Raw genomic sequence first — 21395 nt, 5'->3', positions numbered from 1 at the left:
GACCCTGTTTCCTCAGGCTTCCTCATTAGTCTGCCCATACTTCATGGTGCACGATGTTTTTTTTTTTTCCTTAAACATTTTTATTTCTTTATTTTTATTTATTTTAAACATTTTCTAAAGACGATATACGATAGTATTAATTGTGGACCTAAGTTTTGAGCATAACTGGGGAAATACTATCTGGACCAGAAAGCTTGTTTGATATTCAACTATTAATTTGATTGATATAACAAGGTTTTAACTCGTATTCAATTGTTTATTTATACTAAATGTATTTCCTCTACATGTTTCTCTATGTGTATGAATAACAGCATCATCAGGAGGTTACCTAACATAAAAAAACGGCAAAAATTAAACTTTTTCATCAGCAGTTAATATCTATAGTTGAAAAAAACTGGAATGATAGTCTAATCACGAGTATCATTAGGCAGATTCTCGTGATTAGATACGTGCAGCCTCTCTATTGTTGTGTGTATGTGATTGCTAGCATAGGACAAGTCTTTAATTTTACATGCTAATTAATATTTCCTGATGTCGTGGAGGATAATACCTTGATATCTATATAGTGGGCATTTTGAACGAATGACCTCGGAGGACACCTTGAACAACCAGTCGAAGTAATTCTCTTTTAAGTATGGCACGAGTCCGCTTTTATCTTCCTGTTTGTTTTCAACGTCGCCCATATTTTCTTTGTTGCTGATTTCGAAACTTCTCCCAGTCAGACCTATGTATATCTTCGCACAAGAGCACGGAATCTTGTATATACCTGAATATATATAAAATGGAACTTTGTCTTTAGGGGAGCGTGAAAAGCTCCGTAAGATGTTGACTGCCTTTAATATTTTGGCTATTTTTCTTGAAGAAAAAAAAAAAAAAACTATGGAGAATACTGATGCCCTTCTGAAGGATGGGTTGCTAATCGTCCGTAAACTTACGAATTTCATGTAAATAAATAAGATATAAATAAAAAGCCAAAATTTTAGATTTCTGGAAATACTATGTTGACGAAAACTTTTTTTTTTTTTATAGTGGCATCATGAACTTAAATAACGTGTTTGTCGTTTGAACTTGATTTTAACAAACAATCGTGAAAAGGTTTTCGCAATTTTCAACAATTATATTATTATTTTCATGTATATTTTAATCTAGTTTAAGGATAAAATATTTTAACCCTTTATTTGACAGCGTTGCTCTTAAGCCACATGACTTTACAGTTGTTTTATTTTTGTGCCAATAAGGGTTTCACCCAACTGTTGCCAATATTGTTTCTAGGCAACATTTTAGACCCTCTGTCCAAAAAGAAACCGAACTTTTCGAAAACAGAAGAAACTAGTGGCGCCACCTGTTGTATCTTTTTGTTGTCGAAAGCGGCACCCTTCATTGGTGTTGTGTCAACTGTTTATGACATTTGTTTCATTAGAAGCCGAGTTAAAGTGCCAAGAGCGACAGTGTGTTTTGACGAACGATCGGTCGTCACGATATTCATGCCGTACGCGACGAATTCTCGCTATCAATCGCTTCAAAATAAAATCGCTTCGAGATAAAATTCACCATTCTCCGTTTGGCCAGGCGGAACGAATTGTCTTTACTTTTGAATTCTCCAAGCGACTTTTTTTTTTCGGATGCCCCTCTTCTGGTGGTCTCCACTCAGCACTCTGGCACATTGGTTCGGGCTCATACTCAAAACGTTTCGTCACCAGTAACGATCGTTTCAAGGAAGTTTGTCCTTAAGAGCGGTTTTAATGAGGTCCTTGCAGTGTTCAGTTCGATACATTTTTTGGTCGTCGGCGACTTGTGGGGAAGAAATCGCGAATTCAATTTACGAAGTCTCAAACTCTCTGTCAAAATATTATGCACAGGTGATTTTGGAATTCCCAATTCATCTTTAATCAATCTCACACACGATTTCGGGTTTTCTTTGATGAAATCGCGCACTTTTTGGATGTTAACTTCGCTCAGTCCAGGTTTTGGATTGTCCGGCTTTTCGTCGTCCTCAAGCGTCTCACGACCACTTTAAAATCACTTAAACCAGTAGTAAACTTGAGTACGGGAGAAACATTCATCATCGTATGCTTTTTGAAGCATTTGATGCGTTTCGGAAAAATGTTTAGCAAGTTTAACACAAATGTCAATCGCAGCTCTCTGTTTGAAACTCATTTTCCGACCGTTCGTCAAAACACACTGTCGCTCTTGGCACTATAACTCGGCTTCTAATGAAATAAATGTCATAAACAGTTGACACAACACTAATGAAGGTTGCCGCTTTCGACAACAAAAAGATACAACAGGTGGCGCCACTAGTTTCTTCTATATCCGAAAAGTTCGGTTTCTTTTTGGACTGAGGGGTACATGAGAAGTACTCTTACGTGTAGTTTTTCATTCTGACATAGATTATGTATAACGCATAACATAAATTGACTTCGTAAACATCATTTTTTTTAACACAGTTGCCAAAAATATCAATGCACTTATACTGTGACACTATGATATTATTTCAGTATAGAAGACATCAAAAGTTTGTAAGCACGAAGAATCAGCTGCACATCACTGTCGGTAGCAGAGCTCAAGGTATCTCCAATGATTGATTCATTGGAGATGCCTTGATACTTGAAATGGATAGTCGGTAGTGTGGCTAACCTTACGCAATAACTTGTGAATTGTGCTGCGAATAACTAACTGATCCGGCATGTTAGAGTAGTTGAGCATTCACACTGTTATCCTGGTGAAGAAACACATTGTTAAGAATACACCTTTATGGTCTAAAAAAAATGCTTTGAATCATAAAACCTCCACATGGTGTCTCTGATGAACCGAGGTTGATCAGAGTCAGTTGAAATAGAGCCATAAATTCAGTGTTCCTTTTGTATTTTTTCGAGCAATGTTTTTTCATCGGTTGCATCATTTATTCATTTTTTCAGATATTGGAAATAAATCTCGAAAATACTTATAATATTTTTCCTTTTAAGCAGAGTTGTATTTAAAAAACCCACTTTAGTACGTCAAGGAGTTTTGAATGTTTTAAATCGAAGTCCATTTTGTATCCTTGACAGAATGTTCTGCTCAAGCTCACACAGAACTAGTCAAAATTAGTATCAGAAAGAATGCTTACTCTCTTGAACACATACAGGGTTGCATTGTGTTTCATTGTTCTTCCAACAAACATCGATGATTCCATGAAATTCAATTAGCCATTCCCAGTCTGAAAACGGAAATGACGTGCTTCTTTTGCCTTTAAAACTGAGAATATTTCGCAGGCTTCTCTCTCTCTAGGCTTTTTTTCTTCTTTAGAATGTGAACAACCGGAAATGAGTCTCAGAGATGTCATTTGTAGAACACAGAGCAAAGATGAAATTAAATACTACTTGAAAAAACAAGCAAACAGTTATTATGCCTTTCAGGAACTCTTAGTTAGCAAAGCCATTAAATATCCCTAAAAGTATCTGCAAATCTTGCAAGCGCCTTTGAAATTTGGACTGCTAGACAATTGAATAATAACGATAAAAATAAACAGACATTTAAAGCTACTGTTTACGAACACACCAAACTGATTGTCAGTGGAACGTAGTTTTTGGCGCCATCTACTTATATGGAATTTTATATCTAATTATTTATTGCATTTGGAAATCGATGCAGTCGTTTGCATTATTAATTGGTGTTGTTTTTTATTCTTTATGAAGTAAAAACGAAAGATTTTTCTTATAGATTTTAGAATATTATACGGAATATTAATCATTTTACTATGATTCCAAATACACAAGGACATTTTAAAAGAGCTGTATATTTTGTTATATTGGATACAATCATTTACCAACTTCACATGCGTTTCACATCTTTAAAAAACATTCAGAATTTATTTTCACCAATATTAAATTTTCAAACAATGAATCATCAAGAAATTTCTGACTCGTGCAATAATTTAATAAATAAATATTCGAAAGACTTAACATCGTCTGTGAAAGACGAAATCTATCACATAAAAAAGATTTACAACGCCACCTTTAAAGATGTTATACCAGGACTAGATTTATTAAATACTATTTATAAATTTCAACTTCGCGGTGTTTTTCCCGAAATATGTACTTCAATCAGAATTTTTTGCACAATACCAGTAATAGTTGCCAAAGGCGAAAGATTAGTAGATTAAAAATAAAAAGTAAGTAATAATAATAAAAAGTAAATTAAATAAAAAGCTTCAGTAGATCATCAATGCTCCAGGAAAGATTAAACGGCTTAGCTTTGCTATCGATAGATCATGACCTAGCAATGAAAATTGATTATGACGAGGTGATTAAAGATTTCGCTAACCATAAAGTGAGGAAGTGGATGAGGCAGATGAGACAATAAAAATTCTCTTTTTATTTAATGTTTGTATTTTGTATGGTATGTAATGTATCGAATTTTGAATTTATTGTACACTTTTTTTTAAATAAATGTTTAATGTTTCATGACTTTTTTTTATTAAACAAAAGTGATGCACTTTTTTAAGTGGGGAGCGTACCACAGACTTGTCACGGGTCCGAAAATATAAAGAATAAAGAAAATTAATGACTCGAAATGTATACTTTGAGATTAATTTGTAACATCTTCTTGTGGAACTGGTCCAACAGGTTTTCTTCTTTTCCCTCCATCTTCGTTCGTTAAATTTGGTTTTATATCTCTAAATTTGTTTTTCAAACTCTCGATTTCATTACTGTTTCAAGTTCGTGATATGAATTTCTCCACATGACTGGAGCAAGAATACTAAGATTAAAAATACGGTTTTCATAAACACCTCTTGACAGACGTCCTTTCTCTATTTTTCTTGGCTAAATAAATGCTCTATTGACTCCATTTCGATCATAACATTTTTTTTTTTCAAAGGATATTTTGCTTGATTACAATTCAGAATTGTTTTTGCATCAATCTTCATTATTTCAGTTGTTTACTGGAGTGTAGAATTCGTTGTCTTTTTATGCTGCTCACGTTTTCTTTTATTCACTTTTATACCTAAGTTCTTGCATGTGCGCCCTTCTGTGTGGCATAAATAAATTATGTTAATTAATATAGTTTCGGAAATGAAAATATGGATTTTAAAACTCAAGAAGACTGGTTACCGTAGGTTTCTTCCACATGTTGACAGTATTCATTACGGATATAATCAATACACCTAACGCAGAATAAATAATACATAAATGTTCCTATGTGGTGGTGGTGATGACGTCCTTAAGTTGAATTTGACCATCCAGCAAGGAATATTTATGAAGACTTTCTGTCATTGAATAATATTTGTATATAAATTTTGGTTCTTTTTGACAAGTCTTGATCCTTAAAAATTGCAAGAATCTTTTTTTTTTTTTTAGTTCATTAGAGGCTAATACTTAAAACATAGTTTGGGTTACTCAATCATTTTATATCAATAAATCTTACCCAAGAAATATTGTAAACCTATGATCTTTCATGGGTAAAATTCGTGTACTCTCTAAAGACCTTCACAGACATCCACATCCCAACGTTAATCAAGGTCACAGTCTGGTGGATATAGCAGAGACGCTATCCTTTCAACCATTCAGGATGTTTGAAATTATCTTGAGGATAGGTTTCCACTTAGGATTAAGATGATGATCATCTTTGACATTGAAACACTCTTTCTCCCTATATACATCCTCTGTCCAAAAAAGAAACCGAATTTTCGAAAATAGAAGAAACTAGTGGCGCCACCTGTTGTATCTTTTTTTGTCGAAAGCGGCAACCTTCATTAGTGTTGTGTCAACTGTTTATGATATTTGTTTCATTAGAAGCCGAGTTATAGTGCCAAGAGTGACAGTGTGTATTGACGAACGGTCGGAAAATGCGTTTCAAACAGAGAGCTGCGATTGACTTTTGTGTTAAACTTGGTAAAAGTTTCACCGAAACGCATCAAAAAAGCATACGGTGATGAATGCTTATCCCGTACTCAAGTTTACGAGTGCTTTAAGCGATTTCAAAGTGGTCGTGAAACGCTTGAGGACGACGAAAAGCCAGGCCGTCCAAAAACTGAACTGAGCGAAGTTAACATCCAAAACGTACCTGATTTCATCAAAGAAAATCCGAAAGCGTCTGTGAGATTGATTGAAGTTGAATTGGGGATTCCAAAATCAACTATGCACAACATTTTGACCGATAGTTTGGGCCTTCGTAAATTGAATTCGCGATTTGTTCCTCACAAGTTGACCGACGACCAAAAAATGTATCGAATTGAACGCTGCAAGGACCTCATTAAAACCGCTCGTAAGGACTCGAACTTCCTTGAAACGATCGTTACTGGTGACGAAACGGGGTGTTTTGAGTATGAGCCCGAAACAAAGCGCCAGAGTGTTGAGAGGAAACCACCAGAAGAGGGGCATCCCAAAAAAAATCTTGGAGAAGTCAAAAGTAAAGACAATGCTGGTTTGTTTCTACGATTCCAAGGGCATTATCCACAAAGAATTCGTTCCGCCTGGCCAAACGGTCAATGGTGAGTTTTATCTCGAAGTTTTGAAGCGATTGATAGCGAGAATTCGTCGCGTACGACATGAATATCGTGACGACCGACCGTTCTTCAAAACACACTGTGACTCTTGGCACTATAACTCGGCTTCTAATGAAACAAATGTCAGAAACAGTTCACACAACACTAATGAAGATTGCCGCTTTCGACATCAAAAGAATACAACAGGTGTCGCCACTAGTTTCTTCTATTTTCGACAAGTTCGGTTCTTCTTGGACAGAGGGTGTATATATATTAATGATATGGTTTTAATTCATCTTGGTATGAAGGCCCAACGCATAAACGTAACAATATCGAGTTTTGCTTAATACTGGCTAGTAAAATCAAATTTAGCAAATTCAGGGATGTATTTCAATCAACCGAAAGATCTTGACCAATCTAAATACATATTTTGATATTTACTTACATAAAAAACTTGTATCAAATAATTAATTATCAATTTACAACTAAAATGAAAAGAAGAAAATAGTACTGGGAAATTTTTTATTAGTTGTTGATGAATAAAATCGACTAATTTCGCAACATCTGTAACTAGTGGCTTCTTCGAGGCTTTTAATGGAAGAAATGAAGAAAGCAGCTGATGTTGTAACATAATAAGAAACAACCGAACACAATTTAAGTGCGATTACAGTAACGCTGAGGCGAGTGGCATTTGTCTCTTTGCGGAGTCTACGGGTAACTGTTGGAAAAGTTAAATTCTGATATGCTAAGAGATCAGATTAGTGATTTCCAGACATGGTTCCTGTTCAAGTAACCGATTGAGTAGATGATTACCGTAGATCTATAACATTACTGTTTTTTAATCTGTCGGCAGTGGTGTAGCTAAAGCTTTTGTCGCCCAGGGAGATCCGGGAGCTTGTCGCCCCTCTCAATACACACCGAAAATACTACAAAGAGTCAAAACGACGTATAGGGAAATAAATTAAAACTGTTTATTTTTGAAGTAAAACTTTAATATCAACATTCTAAAATGTTATTTTTCTTGCTTTTCTGTTAGCAAAATCATCGATGACATTGGCGAAGTCTGTTTCATAGTAATGTAGGTAATTTTTAATCTATTTTATTTAGAAAAACTCCTCTTATGACTAGCAACACCTACAGCAATTGTGGCGAAAATTCGCTGTAGTATTACAAGAATTGGAACTGAGTTCTCGAGACTGTATTTTAGAATCAATTGCAAAAGTTCAAAAAGGTCCAAAGTGCAGCCTGGGGAGGACCGTTCCCTCCGCCCCTCCTTGGCTACGCCTCTGTCTGTCGGGAAGAAAAATTTTCTTCCAAATATGGCGTGATGCTACATTTCAGTCAACGTAGGATTTGTAGTTGAAGTATCGTGAGCTAGTCCAGACGGTTTTTTTTTTTTTTTTTTTGCAATTTTTGAAGAAAAGTATTTCCTTCTACAAGTATGCAGGTGAAATAACGAACAATCTGAAGTGGCTTCAAAGCTACTCGAATGTTGTGATCCTTGATTTCTTCGTGGAAAACCTTTAGACATTTTCTAGTTGATATTACATTTAGAGAAAGAAGGTAAACATCCCTTCTGGATGTTTTAGTCATAATAAAAATACCAGATAATGCTATTCTATTAGATTCTGTGGCAAAGGATTCAACCTTTGCCACAGATGTCGTTTCCTAAGGGGGCGACATTTGAAGTCATGGAATATATATATATATTTAATTGGGGGTTCCAATTCTGATCTTCGCCCTAGGCGACTATTTATGAACTTCGGCGCTGATCCACAACCTCAAGAACTGTGCAATCTCCATTCTTAATAATAAAGACAAACTTGGAACGTCCAACCCTTCTCCATTTTTATGTTTGTGTCGTTCTAAATGGTCACTCCAAAAACATAGTCAATAAGATATTATTTTCGAACAATTCTCGTCGTCCAAGTCGGAATATTGAGTATAACGATTTGATTTTCATTCCACGTAAGGGTAATCTGTTCATCAAGATTGCTACCTTGCTCAAGGATGTCAACATCTCAATAACTTTCAAGCCAATTCAAACTATTCGTAGCCTCCTCAGATTCCCGATATTGTTGCGTTCTACTTCCAGATGCGTACATGGTACCAAGTTGCTGTGGTCTATTCTACCTACCAACAAGACGTAGTTGAAAAAAAAAATCACTGAGAAAGCTGTAGTATTCCAGGAAGCATTGAAAGGTGTCCACTAAAATCGGCGTGGCTTGCTTCTGCTGAACTAAACATTCGCCATCAACAGCACCCACATTTCTGAAATAGGAACTGCATGAATATGTTTATTAGATTCATGTTTTGCCCCTGTTTTGAAGCCCTACCTACTTCTACATGAAACTTTAGGATTTTTGAAGGCGTCTAAAGCAGTAATATCTTTGATAGCAAATAAAAGTAAGCCGTCTTGTCTTATATATCATAAAAGTGATTCTGCTATGAAAGAATATATAAGACGTCATCATTATGAGAGCGAACACGAAGCAAAATTTAATTATTTGACTGATGAACTTTATTATTATTATTACGGGCAACTCCAAGGAGTCCTTAGACTCATCGAGGCAGCTTTGGATTGATAAAATCACTTTGAAAGTCTTCCTGAGAGATAAAGGCAGAAGATAATTTATTTGCGGGTGCATACAATAAATGATTTTACCTAATTGAGTTAAAATCGTTTGACTTTGGACACTCAAAATTAAAGTAGTTATATCAGACATAGTTTAGTTCTAGAAATTCATTTGCAGGGTTAATATTATCTTTGCTTGTTTATGCAATTTGGAAATTCATTTAAGAATGCTATGAGCAGTGCCGCAACTAGGTAGGTGCAACGGGTGCACAGGCCCAGGGCCCAGGAGGAAGGGGGCCTGAAATGGGGTATCGAAAATAATCAGTATTTTCGATACCCCATTCCGTAACGTTTTTGGCTAAAGTTAAAAACTACTGATCTGTTTCTATCGTATTTGTTTTTTATTTATTTTTTCCAAAAAAAGGGGACAAAAATAAAATCTTGCACAGGGCCCATGAAAATATTTACTATAGACATTGCCATTTCAACGATAAAATATATTGAAGCCAATGATTTAACTCACTGTCAATTTAAAATGAATTTTAATCGAAGTTGGGAGATTTTCACACACACACTCTTATTATGGAAAACTAAATAAATAAATATTTACATTCATATAATAAAATATTTATTTATTTATTATTCTTTTTCTAATACTCAAACCGTACCTGACTAATAGAAAATATTCTCAAGAAGTACTTGTTACCATCAGATAATCTTAAAATGAATCTCTGGGATTCTTATAAGAATATTCATATCATATACCAGCGGTGGCCAAATCCCGGGGCGCAAACTTGTAATTTGATGTGATGTTTTGGCAACCTTTGCAGTATGTCCTCTAAACTTTAATTCTCTTCCGCCAAGTCATTTGCCTCATCAACTACTTGCAGTTCAGTTCCATTAATATGGTACGCAGCATGTGATCTCATCGTCACGAAATGCATCATTTTACACTTAACCACGTTAAACCGACAGCCATACTACTAGCCAAACACGCCATTCTGCAAGATATTTACATCATTTGAATTGACTATCGCTCTTCGCAGTTTTGCATCATCAGCAAACAAGTGGATATTTCCTTTCAAATTATTTCCAATATCGTCAATTAATGCACAAAGTAAACAACCGAGAACCAAGTATTGAAGCCTGCCACTAGTCACCTGCTTTCTCCTGGACTCAGATCCACCATAAACCACTCGTTGATATCTGTCCATCAGCCACCCCTCCAACCCAAATCATCAACTTCGGATCCATTCCCAATTGCTCCAATTTATGCAACAGAGTTCCTGTGGAATCCTACCAAATGTCTTTGCAAAGTCCAGCAGTATCACCGAACAAGGATTTCCTTTATTCAACTCTACTGCTACTTTATTATAGAAAGTAAGTTACTAAGGCAAGATCTACCCTTTACAAAACCATGTTGTCCCTTAAAAAGTATCATATTTCTCTCTATCTAGTCCTGAATTTTAATTTTTATCAATTTCTCCAAAACCTTAACCCCGCCTCTAGTCCTTATATACTGATTGGTCTATAATTTGCTACTTGTCTTGGAGCCTCATTTATGCAATGGATTATTTTCTCCTGTTTCCACTCTATTGGAACTTTACCAGAACTGAGGCTTAAATTAAGTAGCTTGGTCAGAGGAGGTGCTAATTATCTTGCACATTCTTGTAACACATTGGCCTATATGCTATCTAACCATTGACAGCATTAAGGTTCTGTAATATACTAAGCACCTCTATTTCTTCTATTTCTAGACTCTCATCAGTCAGTGACACATTCGGCACTGCAATATCATAACCAAGATGGTACACGTTTGCAAAATGACGACTAAGTAACTCAATTATTTAATATGCTTCTGTTATTTCCCTACCATCAACAATTTTTAAAGTCATACTTCATTAGTTATTTCTCCTTTTACTTGCTGCATAACTCCTTAGGATTTATTTTGGACTCATAAGCAAGCTTCCTCTCATATTTAGCTTTGAACTTCCTTACCATACGATACAGGTCACCTTCTTTGTCTGTACCTTGCACTACTCATGGATATTCTGATCACCCTTTTCTTTATACTGTACTTCCTCCACAATATTTTCTTTATCTACGGCTCCTGCTTAATAATACTGTTCATCTACCTTACTCCTACTTGATTTCTCCTTCTGACTCTGGGATACAGAGTGATACCGCTATATACATAAACTGCAATACTCCCTTCCACCCATAATCTCCCTGCGTGTGAATTAGCCCACTTTGTCATATATTCAATATAGTTCTTTTATATTTGTCACGAAACTGTTACATGTTTTGAAGATTTATGAAACTTAAATAATACCTAAAAATATGAATATTTATGTCTCTCTTTTAGTTCCTTACACCTACTTGCTAGCCATTCAGTCGTTGGATTGGAAATCAGATACGAAAATGTATTGGAAATTTCAATTTTCACATTCGATTATAAATTGGATGTGAAAATGGCCGTCGTCTGGTTTACATTCTTAGCTGCCCTCTATGGTCACTATTATAATATGTTAGAATTAACTTTTCCTGGCTTTAAATGCGTTCTCTTCATAAAAATAAACGAATAAATAAAAGGAAATAAATCTGAGGTTAACGAAGAAGAAACCAGTACTAAACCAGTTTGTTTTACTTTAAATTATTGTTGACAATCATCTTTATCGTATTATTAAAGTAAGAATAAATAACTTCTCTTTATATTTGCAAGGATGATTTTGCAAATCTGGATCACTAAAAATAGTAATGATCGATTAATGAATTTATAAAACTTTATTACTTGATCCGCACACTTTAAATTAAAAGTATTAGTAACGTTGTCAATGATATTTCTTAAATTAATTTTTAATTGCAAAATACGTTTATATATATTTATATATTTGTTAATTCATTTTTGAGAAATTATTTTTGATTTTTGTTTGGCATGTGGTTAGGTGGCGCAGTAAAATATATTATTCTAGGAATACGTTATGCTAGATCTGCTGCTAGTGAATTTTTTTTTCATGTGAAAGCTGTTAAAGACGTAGTCAATGTGTTTATGTTTAGAACTTTTTTTTAAAATCAAAACAAAACATTTTGCTTTGATATATTATCTCTGGAATTCAGCTGAAAGCTATTGCTTTTGATTGTATAAGTAGGTGAATGTCAAATGTAGAATATTTAGCTATAATTATTAAATATAATTGACTAATTTTATATCTCAAACTTGTATAGCCATAACAATTCAACAAATATCAACTGCTATGTGGGAATTGGGATGTCGCAAGGTAAGCTAGATTTCGATATAAAAGTTATCTTCAATAATAATAATAATAATGATAATAATAATTCATCCTACTTTGTATGTGTCATTAACCTGCATTAAAAAACAATGAGGTCATCAGGTCAAGGTTCAGAATCGTGTGGTATCGTGTTGACAATGATATCTGTAATTCCGACTTTATTTGTTATTTATTTTTTTATTTATTTTATCATGCCGCATTTTGGTGTCTTTTTAATCAGATTATGAAAAACAGCACTTGTTATACATTTGCATGCTTAATGAATTCTGGTTAGTTATTCCGTTCTATTTAAATCAGTTAATTTACTCTAGATTTTCAGATTTGAAGCTATAATATATTTCGTAGATTTAAGATTTAATATATATAACGAACAAGGGGATGGCTCCTCGTTTTCTCTCCCTTCCAGCACTACTCTTGAAAATGTCATCGGTATCAATCCTATAAAATCCCTTTAATAATTTATATGCCTCTATCATATCTTCTCTCCTACGTCTATCAGCAAGTTTTTGAAGCCCACAGATCTTCAATCTTCGGATTTTTTATTGATAGGAAGTTGAAGTTCAGGGGGAGACTTATAACAAAGATTGCGAATACAACTCAGAGGATAATGCAATGCTGAAATGCTGAAACAAACTTTGATGTAAGGATAAGGAAATCATTTTGCATATTTACAAGGCTTTGATATAGCCTCATCCGGGCTACTGTGCGCAGATCTGATCTCTTTGTTTCCAAGGTGATGGAGGTATAGTGGAGAGGGTGCTATAAGGAGAGTGCTAAAGATTATATCGGGACTGTAGAATTTAGATTATTAGAAGATTGAAAAACTTTAAAATACTTTAAAATAATCCAATTTTAAGTCCAGCTTATAATCGTTATTATAAGCTGGACTTAAAATAGCTTTAAAATATTGGAATATAATACCTTCAGTTTGTTTGGTTAAAAAAAAAAAAAATCATCAACATGTCATTAAATCACCTTGGCAGTAATAACTAGTGCGAGTGTCATTTGTAAAATGACCAACAACCAGATCTTTCGGAAACAAATTAACACGTCAAACAATTCAAGGTCATTTTCAAGCCCATGCAAACAATATCAAGATTCCAATGCAAGGTCGTCTCAGAACAGCGGTCACGTCCTTGTCGGCGGTCCTTCACATTGCTATATGTTTCACCTATATATTATATGTAAGGCCTTGTTATTAGATACATAATACAAGAATATTAACAACAAAAAGCATTTCATGAAAAGATGTATGCGTTGAATCGCCACTCATCCCCCCCCGTTTTTTTTTGTATGTAGTATGCCAATAATTTCACTTGTTATAAGAATAGTAAAAAAATATTAAATGCTTTATTAAAAATAAAAAATAAAAATAGGGCGCGAATCACTGTTATGTATGGCAATTTTTGTTATTAATGTTTATTCTGTAAACAATTAAATTGGGGGATGGCGCTGATGTAGTTGATTGGTAGTGGTGGAGACGGAGAGCTGTACAGTTGGTGTCCTCCCATGATGAGTCTTCGTACTCCTTGGAGGTATCACGAATAATAATAATAATAATTAGAAAAGAAACATGTCAGCGCATGATCACTGTGTCTAATAACACGTTAATAAATGCTGAAATAATTTTTAGCAAGATTTAGCAAGTTCCACTGTCCGTCCGCATTACGCTAATACCTCGCACCTCATCTCACTATGACGTGCATATGCTTGCGCGCGTAGCAATGACACTGCTGCTAGCGTCCTTCGCCTTCCTAAGTGCTACGAGATGGATTTTTATTACTTTTTATACAAAGTAAGAGAATCGTATAGGATTGTTGATGATAAAATTAAATATTACAAGCAAATATAAATAAATTAATAAATATATTTATATATCGAGAAAATTTGGGGGTGCTGCAGTTCCGTAGTGCCTATGCATGAGCCTCCCCTTCTTCCTATCCTTAATCTTCACTGTCCTTCATTTTCGATCACTGCATACATCTATGAAAAAATTATGAAGTTTTCAGTTTCTGAATATGGAAAAAAATACAATAAAACATCTAAAACCATAAATTTTATACCTGTATGGTAAAATGTAATTGATCCAGATAGATACCAATGCAAACAGGTGTTTCTCTGTAAATGCAATGAGATGGAAGATGCACGGTTGAAACCCTCATTGTCTCCATGCACGGTTCATCACTTCTGTTTCTACGGAGTCAGCTGGATTTTTCATCCCGCCTCCGCAAAAAAAGAGGCCCTTGCAAAGACGAACAGATATAGTTAACAGACTCGGTACATTCTCCTTATAGTCTTAGTTGCCTCGGCTGCCATTCTAAATAACCCACTACATCTTTAAAGTCACCTCAGTATTTCCGGTGATGGAAAGATGTCCATCTAGCATTATGGATCTAGGAAATAAGACCAGCTTTCTTCCTGAATAATTCGAGATATCCCTTCAAAACAGCTGTAATTATTTTTTTCCCTGCTGTTTTATTTTCAAATAAAACGAGTGTAGTGTAGTAAAGATAACTGGAATTTCTTTCGTTTAAGTCCTACTGGCTTGTGGTTGGAAAGATCTTTGTTTGAATTCGGTCGAAGATGCAAATAACGTTTATAAGAAGTGGAGAATATCACTGAATATTCCTAGGTATTTATAGTGTTCGTTAGCTGAAATTGCTTTTATATATTTCTCCTGATCAAAATTAAAATTGCCAGTGCTGTTAATTTTCCTCGTTTAATAGATAAAATTGCACATTTATCCAAACAAAATTCCATTTTGATGTCTTTACTGAAAATACGAACCTTGTTCACTAAAGAGTCTATTTGCTGTGTCGATTTTCTATATAATAAGTCTACATAACAGTAGCCAGAAACGAAAGTATGTTTTTGCTAATTCCAAATAGTTATAGTGATTTTAGGATCCAGGAGTCTGGGAGGGAATCAAATGCTTTCTTATAATCTATTCATGCCATGTTTAAGTTAGTCTTTCATCTTTTTGAATTTCTGAGAATCATTTTGTTAATAAGGATCTGGTCTTTCGTTCCTCTAGATTTTTGAAAATTGCCTTTTTGTTCAATCGGATAAATCTGATTATCTGATAAGTAGTGGTATATATGGAATTTGCTACGATTGCAGTGAACAGCTTAAGCATAGTTAATTTGCATGTAATTGGACGATAGTTGCTTGGGTCCATACCCTTATCTTTCATGAAGAGAAAGTACACCCAGATATCATCCAGTCCTCCACTGAGCCTGACTGCAACAAATAATTAAATGTTCTGCCATTCTACCTTGTAGACTGGTTAGATGCTTTAGCTAAAATCCGTGTAGTTCGCCCTTGCTAGGTGCGCGCTAATTTTTTTAATTTTGTAGCTTGTGCACTGACCATTTCTTTAGTAATAATAACATTTTGTCATTTTGCATTTGCTTTTGTTTCATTTCTGATTGTGTTTCCTTAATCCATTAGGCATCTTTATTATATTCAATAGGATTATCCCAGATTGACTTCCAACATTCGAGTGTTTCTTCTTTTTCTGGTGAATGATTGTTTGCATTTGTATTTCTCTGGGGAGCCTGAAAGAAGTGACGTTGGCTCAGTCGAAATTGCATAATTTGTACATGTTGGTTGATTCTTGCTTCATATCTTTTAATTTTCTGCGCAGTTGTTATAATTCTTTGCTTTAGCTCTTCGGTAACTTCACAAAATTGTTTTGTTGGACAAATTATATGTTTTTATGAGTTTGTTTTTGATGCTATTATTTTTCAGCGGTCCTTTTTTAAGACTCATTAAGTTGCTCAGAGCAGCTCAAAGTCTGTTGACTTTTCGTTCCAACCGGATTTTCCATGGTGCAGATTGCTTCATCCTCGTCTTTTTCTCTTGATAGCTCGGTTTGCAACCAAGCTTCATTGTAATGATATAAGCTGTGCTGTATAGGAACTGATTTGTTTACTTTATACTGCTGGTTTTGATGGTTTTTATCACAGCATTTGCGTCTAAGAGAAGTTGTTTTAGCTTAGATCTCTGTAAGGCTTTTCATGTTTTGTAGTTTTATACGGTCATTTATGGAGTTCATATGTTCCATTATCGCCAACTTCATTTTACACCGTACTTCTGTCAAAACATTCTTAGGTATGACGTCAGCTTGATGCTTACTGAGTTAATTTCGAGGTTAGATATATCTTCCTCCTGATGATTTGCTGTTACTGGAGCTGTTGGCTTCTTCTACAGTCCATTTTTTACGTTTAGTTTCTTTCAGTCACTTTTCAACTTCCTACCCTGGTTGCCCTTCAAGAAGAGCTGGGTCCTGTAGCCCACTTGTCGCCTGATACCCAGGATTCCCAGTATCTGATGCAGTCCTTGATGACCGGGCGTTGACTGATCCGGTATGGATTTCTTCTTGCTTTTTTGCCATTAAGATGGGGGATGGAACACTGTCAGTCTGGCTCCTCAGTTGAGACCTGTCTGACAAAAGTGACTCTGCTGGTAGATATGCTACCAGCATAGTTCTCAACGTTATTGAAGCACGCAATAATGTTCCTTGGGGATTATTATTATTATTATTATTACTGATGAATACGGTAATGCACAACATATCACCACTCTAGGAGGTTAACCTCGTCATGTATCTGTGCGTATTTTATTGGCTGATCATTATTATTGATCAGCTAATCGTTTATGACTAATAATAATAATAATAATCGTTGATCAATAGCACATAATTTAATAGTTACTAAGAGTAAATCTAAAGATCATTATCTATTGAGTGATATATTTAGGGTTCAAGGGTTACATTTTGGGAAATTGATGCATTCCTAAGCGTCGCTATAGCGCTGAATAAATTTCAACTCTTCTAAACTACTAACGTGTTTTAGTTCTGTTAGGGGTATTAATCATCTCATATTTAATTATAATCTATAAATAAGAAATGTAATAAATTTCAATAGCGATGTACCTTCTGCCGTATTACAAACTATATTCCGAAACATTACAAATAAATTATTACACAGAAAAAAAAAAAAATTAATAAAATACAAATAAAATATTGCGAATATTAATACTATAATATTATGAAGGCTCGGTAATATTTCCAAATCGTTTACAAAAGAAATATGTGAACTATCAATCTGGTTAGATCCACGAAGATTCTGAAAATGATCGAATTTATTTTAGCGAAAGCTGTAACATCCCATCGCAATCTTTCCTCAATGATTTATCGTTGGGAAAAATATTGAGCTTTGCTCTTTGACGTTTTCAATACAGTTTTCTTTAATGATATGAATATAAACTTTGCTACTTAAAATGTTACTTCATTATCATAATGAACAAAGCATGGGTCTTCAAACATTGGGAATAACAATCGTTAGCTCTACAACTGCTTGTAAATGCCACAACTTAAATTCTCGTGAACGCTTCACACAAAGTTTTTTGTGATGCAATTGTCTTAACTATAAAATGGTCAATTTTAATTTTCTTGGCTGGAAGAACTGGGATTTCACTTTACAAAAATGCTTAATTATGTTCTGCTTGCGAACGCTAAGGAAATTTCAAGCATAAACGAAAAAAAAAAATTCAAATAAAATTTAAAGGAAACAATTTGTCAAACTACAGATGATTTGTGGTTGCGAAAACATAAATGAATGTCACGATCAAATCTGACCACCCTCCCCGACTTTTTTGGACGTTGTCGATTTTTTAGGCAGTGGCCTGCAATAATAAGCTTGTACAAACCGATGAGGTTTTTTTTTTCCCGTATCTGTGTGTGTGTGTGTGTGTGTGTGTGTGTGTGCGTGCGCTTTCGGCTGACTGAGCACCACCGTTTTCAACAAATGAACGTTATGTTCGTTTGTTGTTTACAAAATAACATTCGCTGTTGCGATTCTAATTTGATTTTTATTTGTAATAAGGATTACAAGGCAAAGACTGAAAAATGTTGAAGTGCAGCTTTAGCAAAGGCGAATTAACATTTTGAGCTTTTTTTCCTTTTTTTTTTTTTTTTTTTGCAAAAGCTACAATTCCGATATTGACAGTTTTTCATCGGATATAAAATTATTTTTATATCCGATTTTATATATATATATATATATATATAAAGCTTAATTTCTTGGATAAACATTTAAGTAGTTACAATACATCGTTATATAAGAAAATAGGCAGTGTTTATAAACAAATCAGATTATTTTTTTTGCTACATAAATTTATTTAAAATATTACAATAGATGTAAATCTTAAAAAACAAATAATAATTATTAACCTCAATTTTCATGTTAATTTTCTTTATCATCTGTTGAAAATAGTTCTTCAGATTCATTGTTTAAATGATCGTCATATGGATCCCAGTTCGAATCTGGTGAATTGACTTCGTTTTCATCGTCAACAGGGTCCCACAACAGATCATCTTCGGTACCATCCATAAGATTAGAGATACCACACTTTTTAAATGATTTTATTACAGTCTCTACTTTTACTTTATTCCATGCTTTGATCACAAAATTGCACAACATATCAAGTGATGCAGCGCGCATAGACATTCAATTACCTATATTTTAAATCGAGCTTCATGCTTTCTTCGTTTTCTTGCTGCTTCCATGATTTTAAACGACAACACTTTTAATAATCCTAAAATTTAAAAAAAATGCAAAATTAATAATTAATTAAAATTGAGGCTAATCGCTTTTAATTAGGGTAATTACTTAGAACGTAATTTAATTGTCATCAGAAGAGCAGGTGCCAGTATTGAGGGATTTTAATTGTCTTGATTTACCTAGCATAATTCCTGGGCAGCAAAACAGTTGACGAAACGCTCGCGGACTAAGAAGGATGAAGAAAATTCTACAATCGAAAACTGTATCACGCGTAGTGCAGCTCGATATGACCACCCGCGTAGCAACTGTGTTCATATGAGCTATATCAACAGCGATCTCCCTCCGTGCACTTCTGTCGGCGCACAAAACACAACAAAAAAAGAATAAACTGCACCCACTGTCGGCACAAGGAACTGGTCACGTGAAGGGTGGAAAAGGTTGCCTGGTACAATGAATTCAGACTCTGTTTAAGCCAAACTGATGGAAGTACCAAGATATGGGAAAAAAACACACGATTCATCTGACCTGTGCTGTACGCTGGAAACATTGCAGACTGGCAGATCACTATAAAACGGCCTGTGACATGTTTTGTGTTGAACACCTTTAACTTACTGCAGATAGTTGAGGATAACATTAACAACATTGCTGTATTTGTAGTGATCTCAGCTGTCAAAATTTAAAAACCTTTATTGAGCTGTTGTCGTTCAGTAGAAAGATGAGCTTGCCTATTCGGGATCAACGCTTTTGTTCATTCTACGTATTTAATTTGAAAGCAGGTAAAAAGAAATCACAGAAATTATTAAAATATAAAGAAAAGAGTGTTTGCATTTTTCTATTAAGACTCTTAAGGAGGAGTGTGCTCCACAAAAAAGTAAAAAAAAATAATAATTAAGGTTTATTTAAAGTATTAGAAATTTAATAATTAAGTAAGAAAAGCATAATTTAAAGGAGGGGAATATTTTACGTAAACACTTACATAAACAAAACATTTTTTTCTTTAATTAAAGCAACAAAAACTAAATTGGACTGTGAAAAGTGTTAAACAATTAATCATCTGTTAGCAAAAACGTAATTTTGAATCTGTTTTATACTTTGAAAATAGTGCCAGGCCAGGTCTTCTTAGAACGATGAAAATAATATAGTAACTGAATCTAATTATTAAATCAAGGTGAATCACGCGTGATCCACTTTATTATTAAATCACGCGCGATCTCAATATTATTTTTATATATCGCGCGCGCGATATATAAAAATTCGATGCTGTTTGTAATTTTAATTTATTAATATGAATTAATGTATTAAGACATGAGTAACTGCAGTAATTGCGTTGCCCAAACACTTCGTTGGTGTGATTAGGCACAACAGGAACGTGCAATGAATATGCACTTAGTTAACAACATGTTTGGGATTTTCCCATTTGCCAAAAATTAAATCCATCAATATTGCTGCTAACGATGTATCTGTTATAGCATTTCCAAGTAGTCAGCATTCAAATAGGTGTCATAATGAGTAAGACAATAGACAGAGGCCTTTGAAATATGGTACTACAGATGAGCCCTGGAAATCTTATGGACAGAGCACGTACTACAGACAGTGAAAACACAAAAATCTTTATTGCAGGAAATGATCCATAGAAAGATGAGACTAGCAGGACATGTATTGAGGGGATCAGCAGGACAGAGGACACTAACAGTTTTAGAAGGAAAGGTTATGGGAAGAGGATCAGGAAAAAAAGACATGGTTTGATGATATACACCCTCTGTCCAAAAAGAAACCTAACTTTTCGGATATAGAAGAAACTAGTGGCACCACCTGTTGTACGTTTTTGTTGTCAAAAGCGGCAACCTTCATTAGTGCTGTGTGAACTGTTTATGACATTTATTTCATTAGAAGCCGAGTTATAGTGCCAAGAGTGACAGTGTGTTTTGACGAACGATCGGAAAATGAGTTTCAAACAGAGAGCTGCGATTGACTTTTGTGTTAAACTTGGTAAACGTTTTACTGAAACGCATCAAATGCTTCAAAAATCATACGGTGATGAATGCTTATCGCGTACTCAAGTTTACGAGTGGTTTAAGCAATTTCAACGTGCGCGTGAGACGCTTGGGGACGACGAAAAGCCGGGCCTTCCAAAAACTGGACTGCGCGAAGTTAGCATCCAAAAAGTGCGTGAATTCATCAAAGAAAACCCGAAATCGTCCGTGAGATTGATTGAAGATGAATTGGGGATTCCAAAATCAACTGTGCACAACATTTTGAACCGAGAGTTTGGGACTTTAAATTGAATTCGCTTTTTGTTCCCCATAAGTTGACCGACGACCAAAAAATGTATCGAATTGAACACTGCAAGGACCTCATTAAAACCACTCGTATGGACTCCAACTTCCTTGAAACGATCGTTATTGGTGACGAAACGTGGTGTTTTGAGTATGAGCCGAAAAAAAGCGCCAGAGTGTTGAGAGGAAACCACCAGAAGAGGGGCATCCGAAAAAAAA

The sequence above is a fragment of the Typopeltis vanoorti genome, chromosome 26 (genome assembly GCF_054136105.1).
Source record: "Typopeltis vanoorti isolate ZY-2024b chromosome 26, IOZ_Tvanoo_1.0, whole genome shotgun sequence".
NCBI classification, from domain to species: domain Eukaryota; kingdom Metazoa; phylum Arthropoda; class Arachnida; order Uropygi; family Thelyphonidae; genus Typopeltis; species Typopeltis vanoorti.
This window is presented reverse-complemented; position numbering follows the sequence as displayed.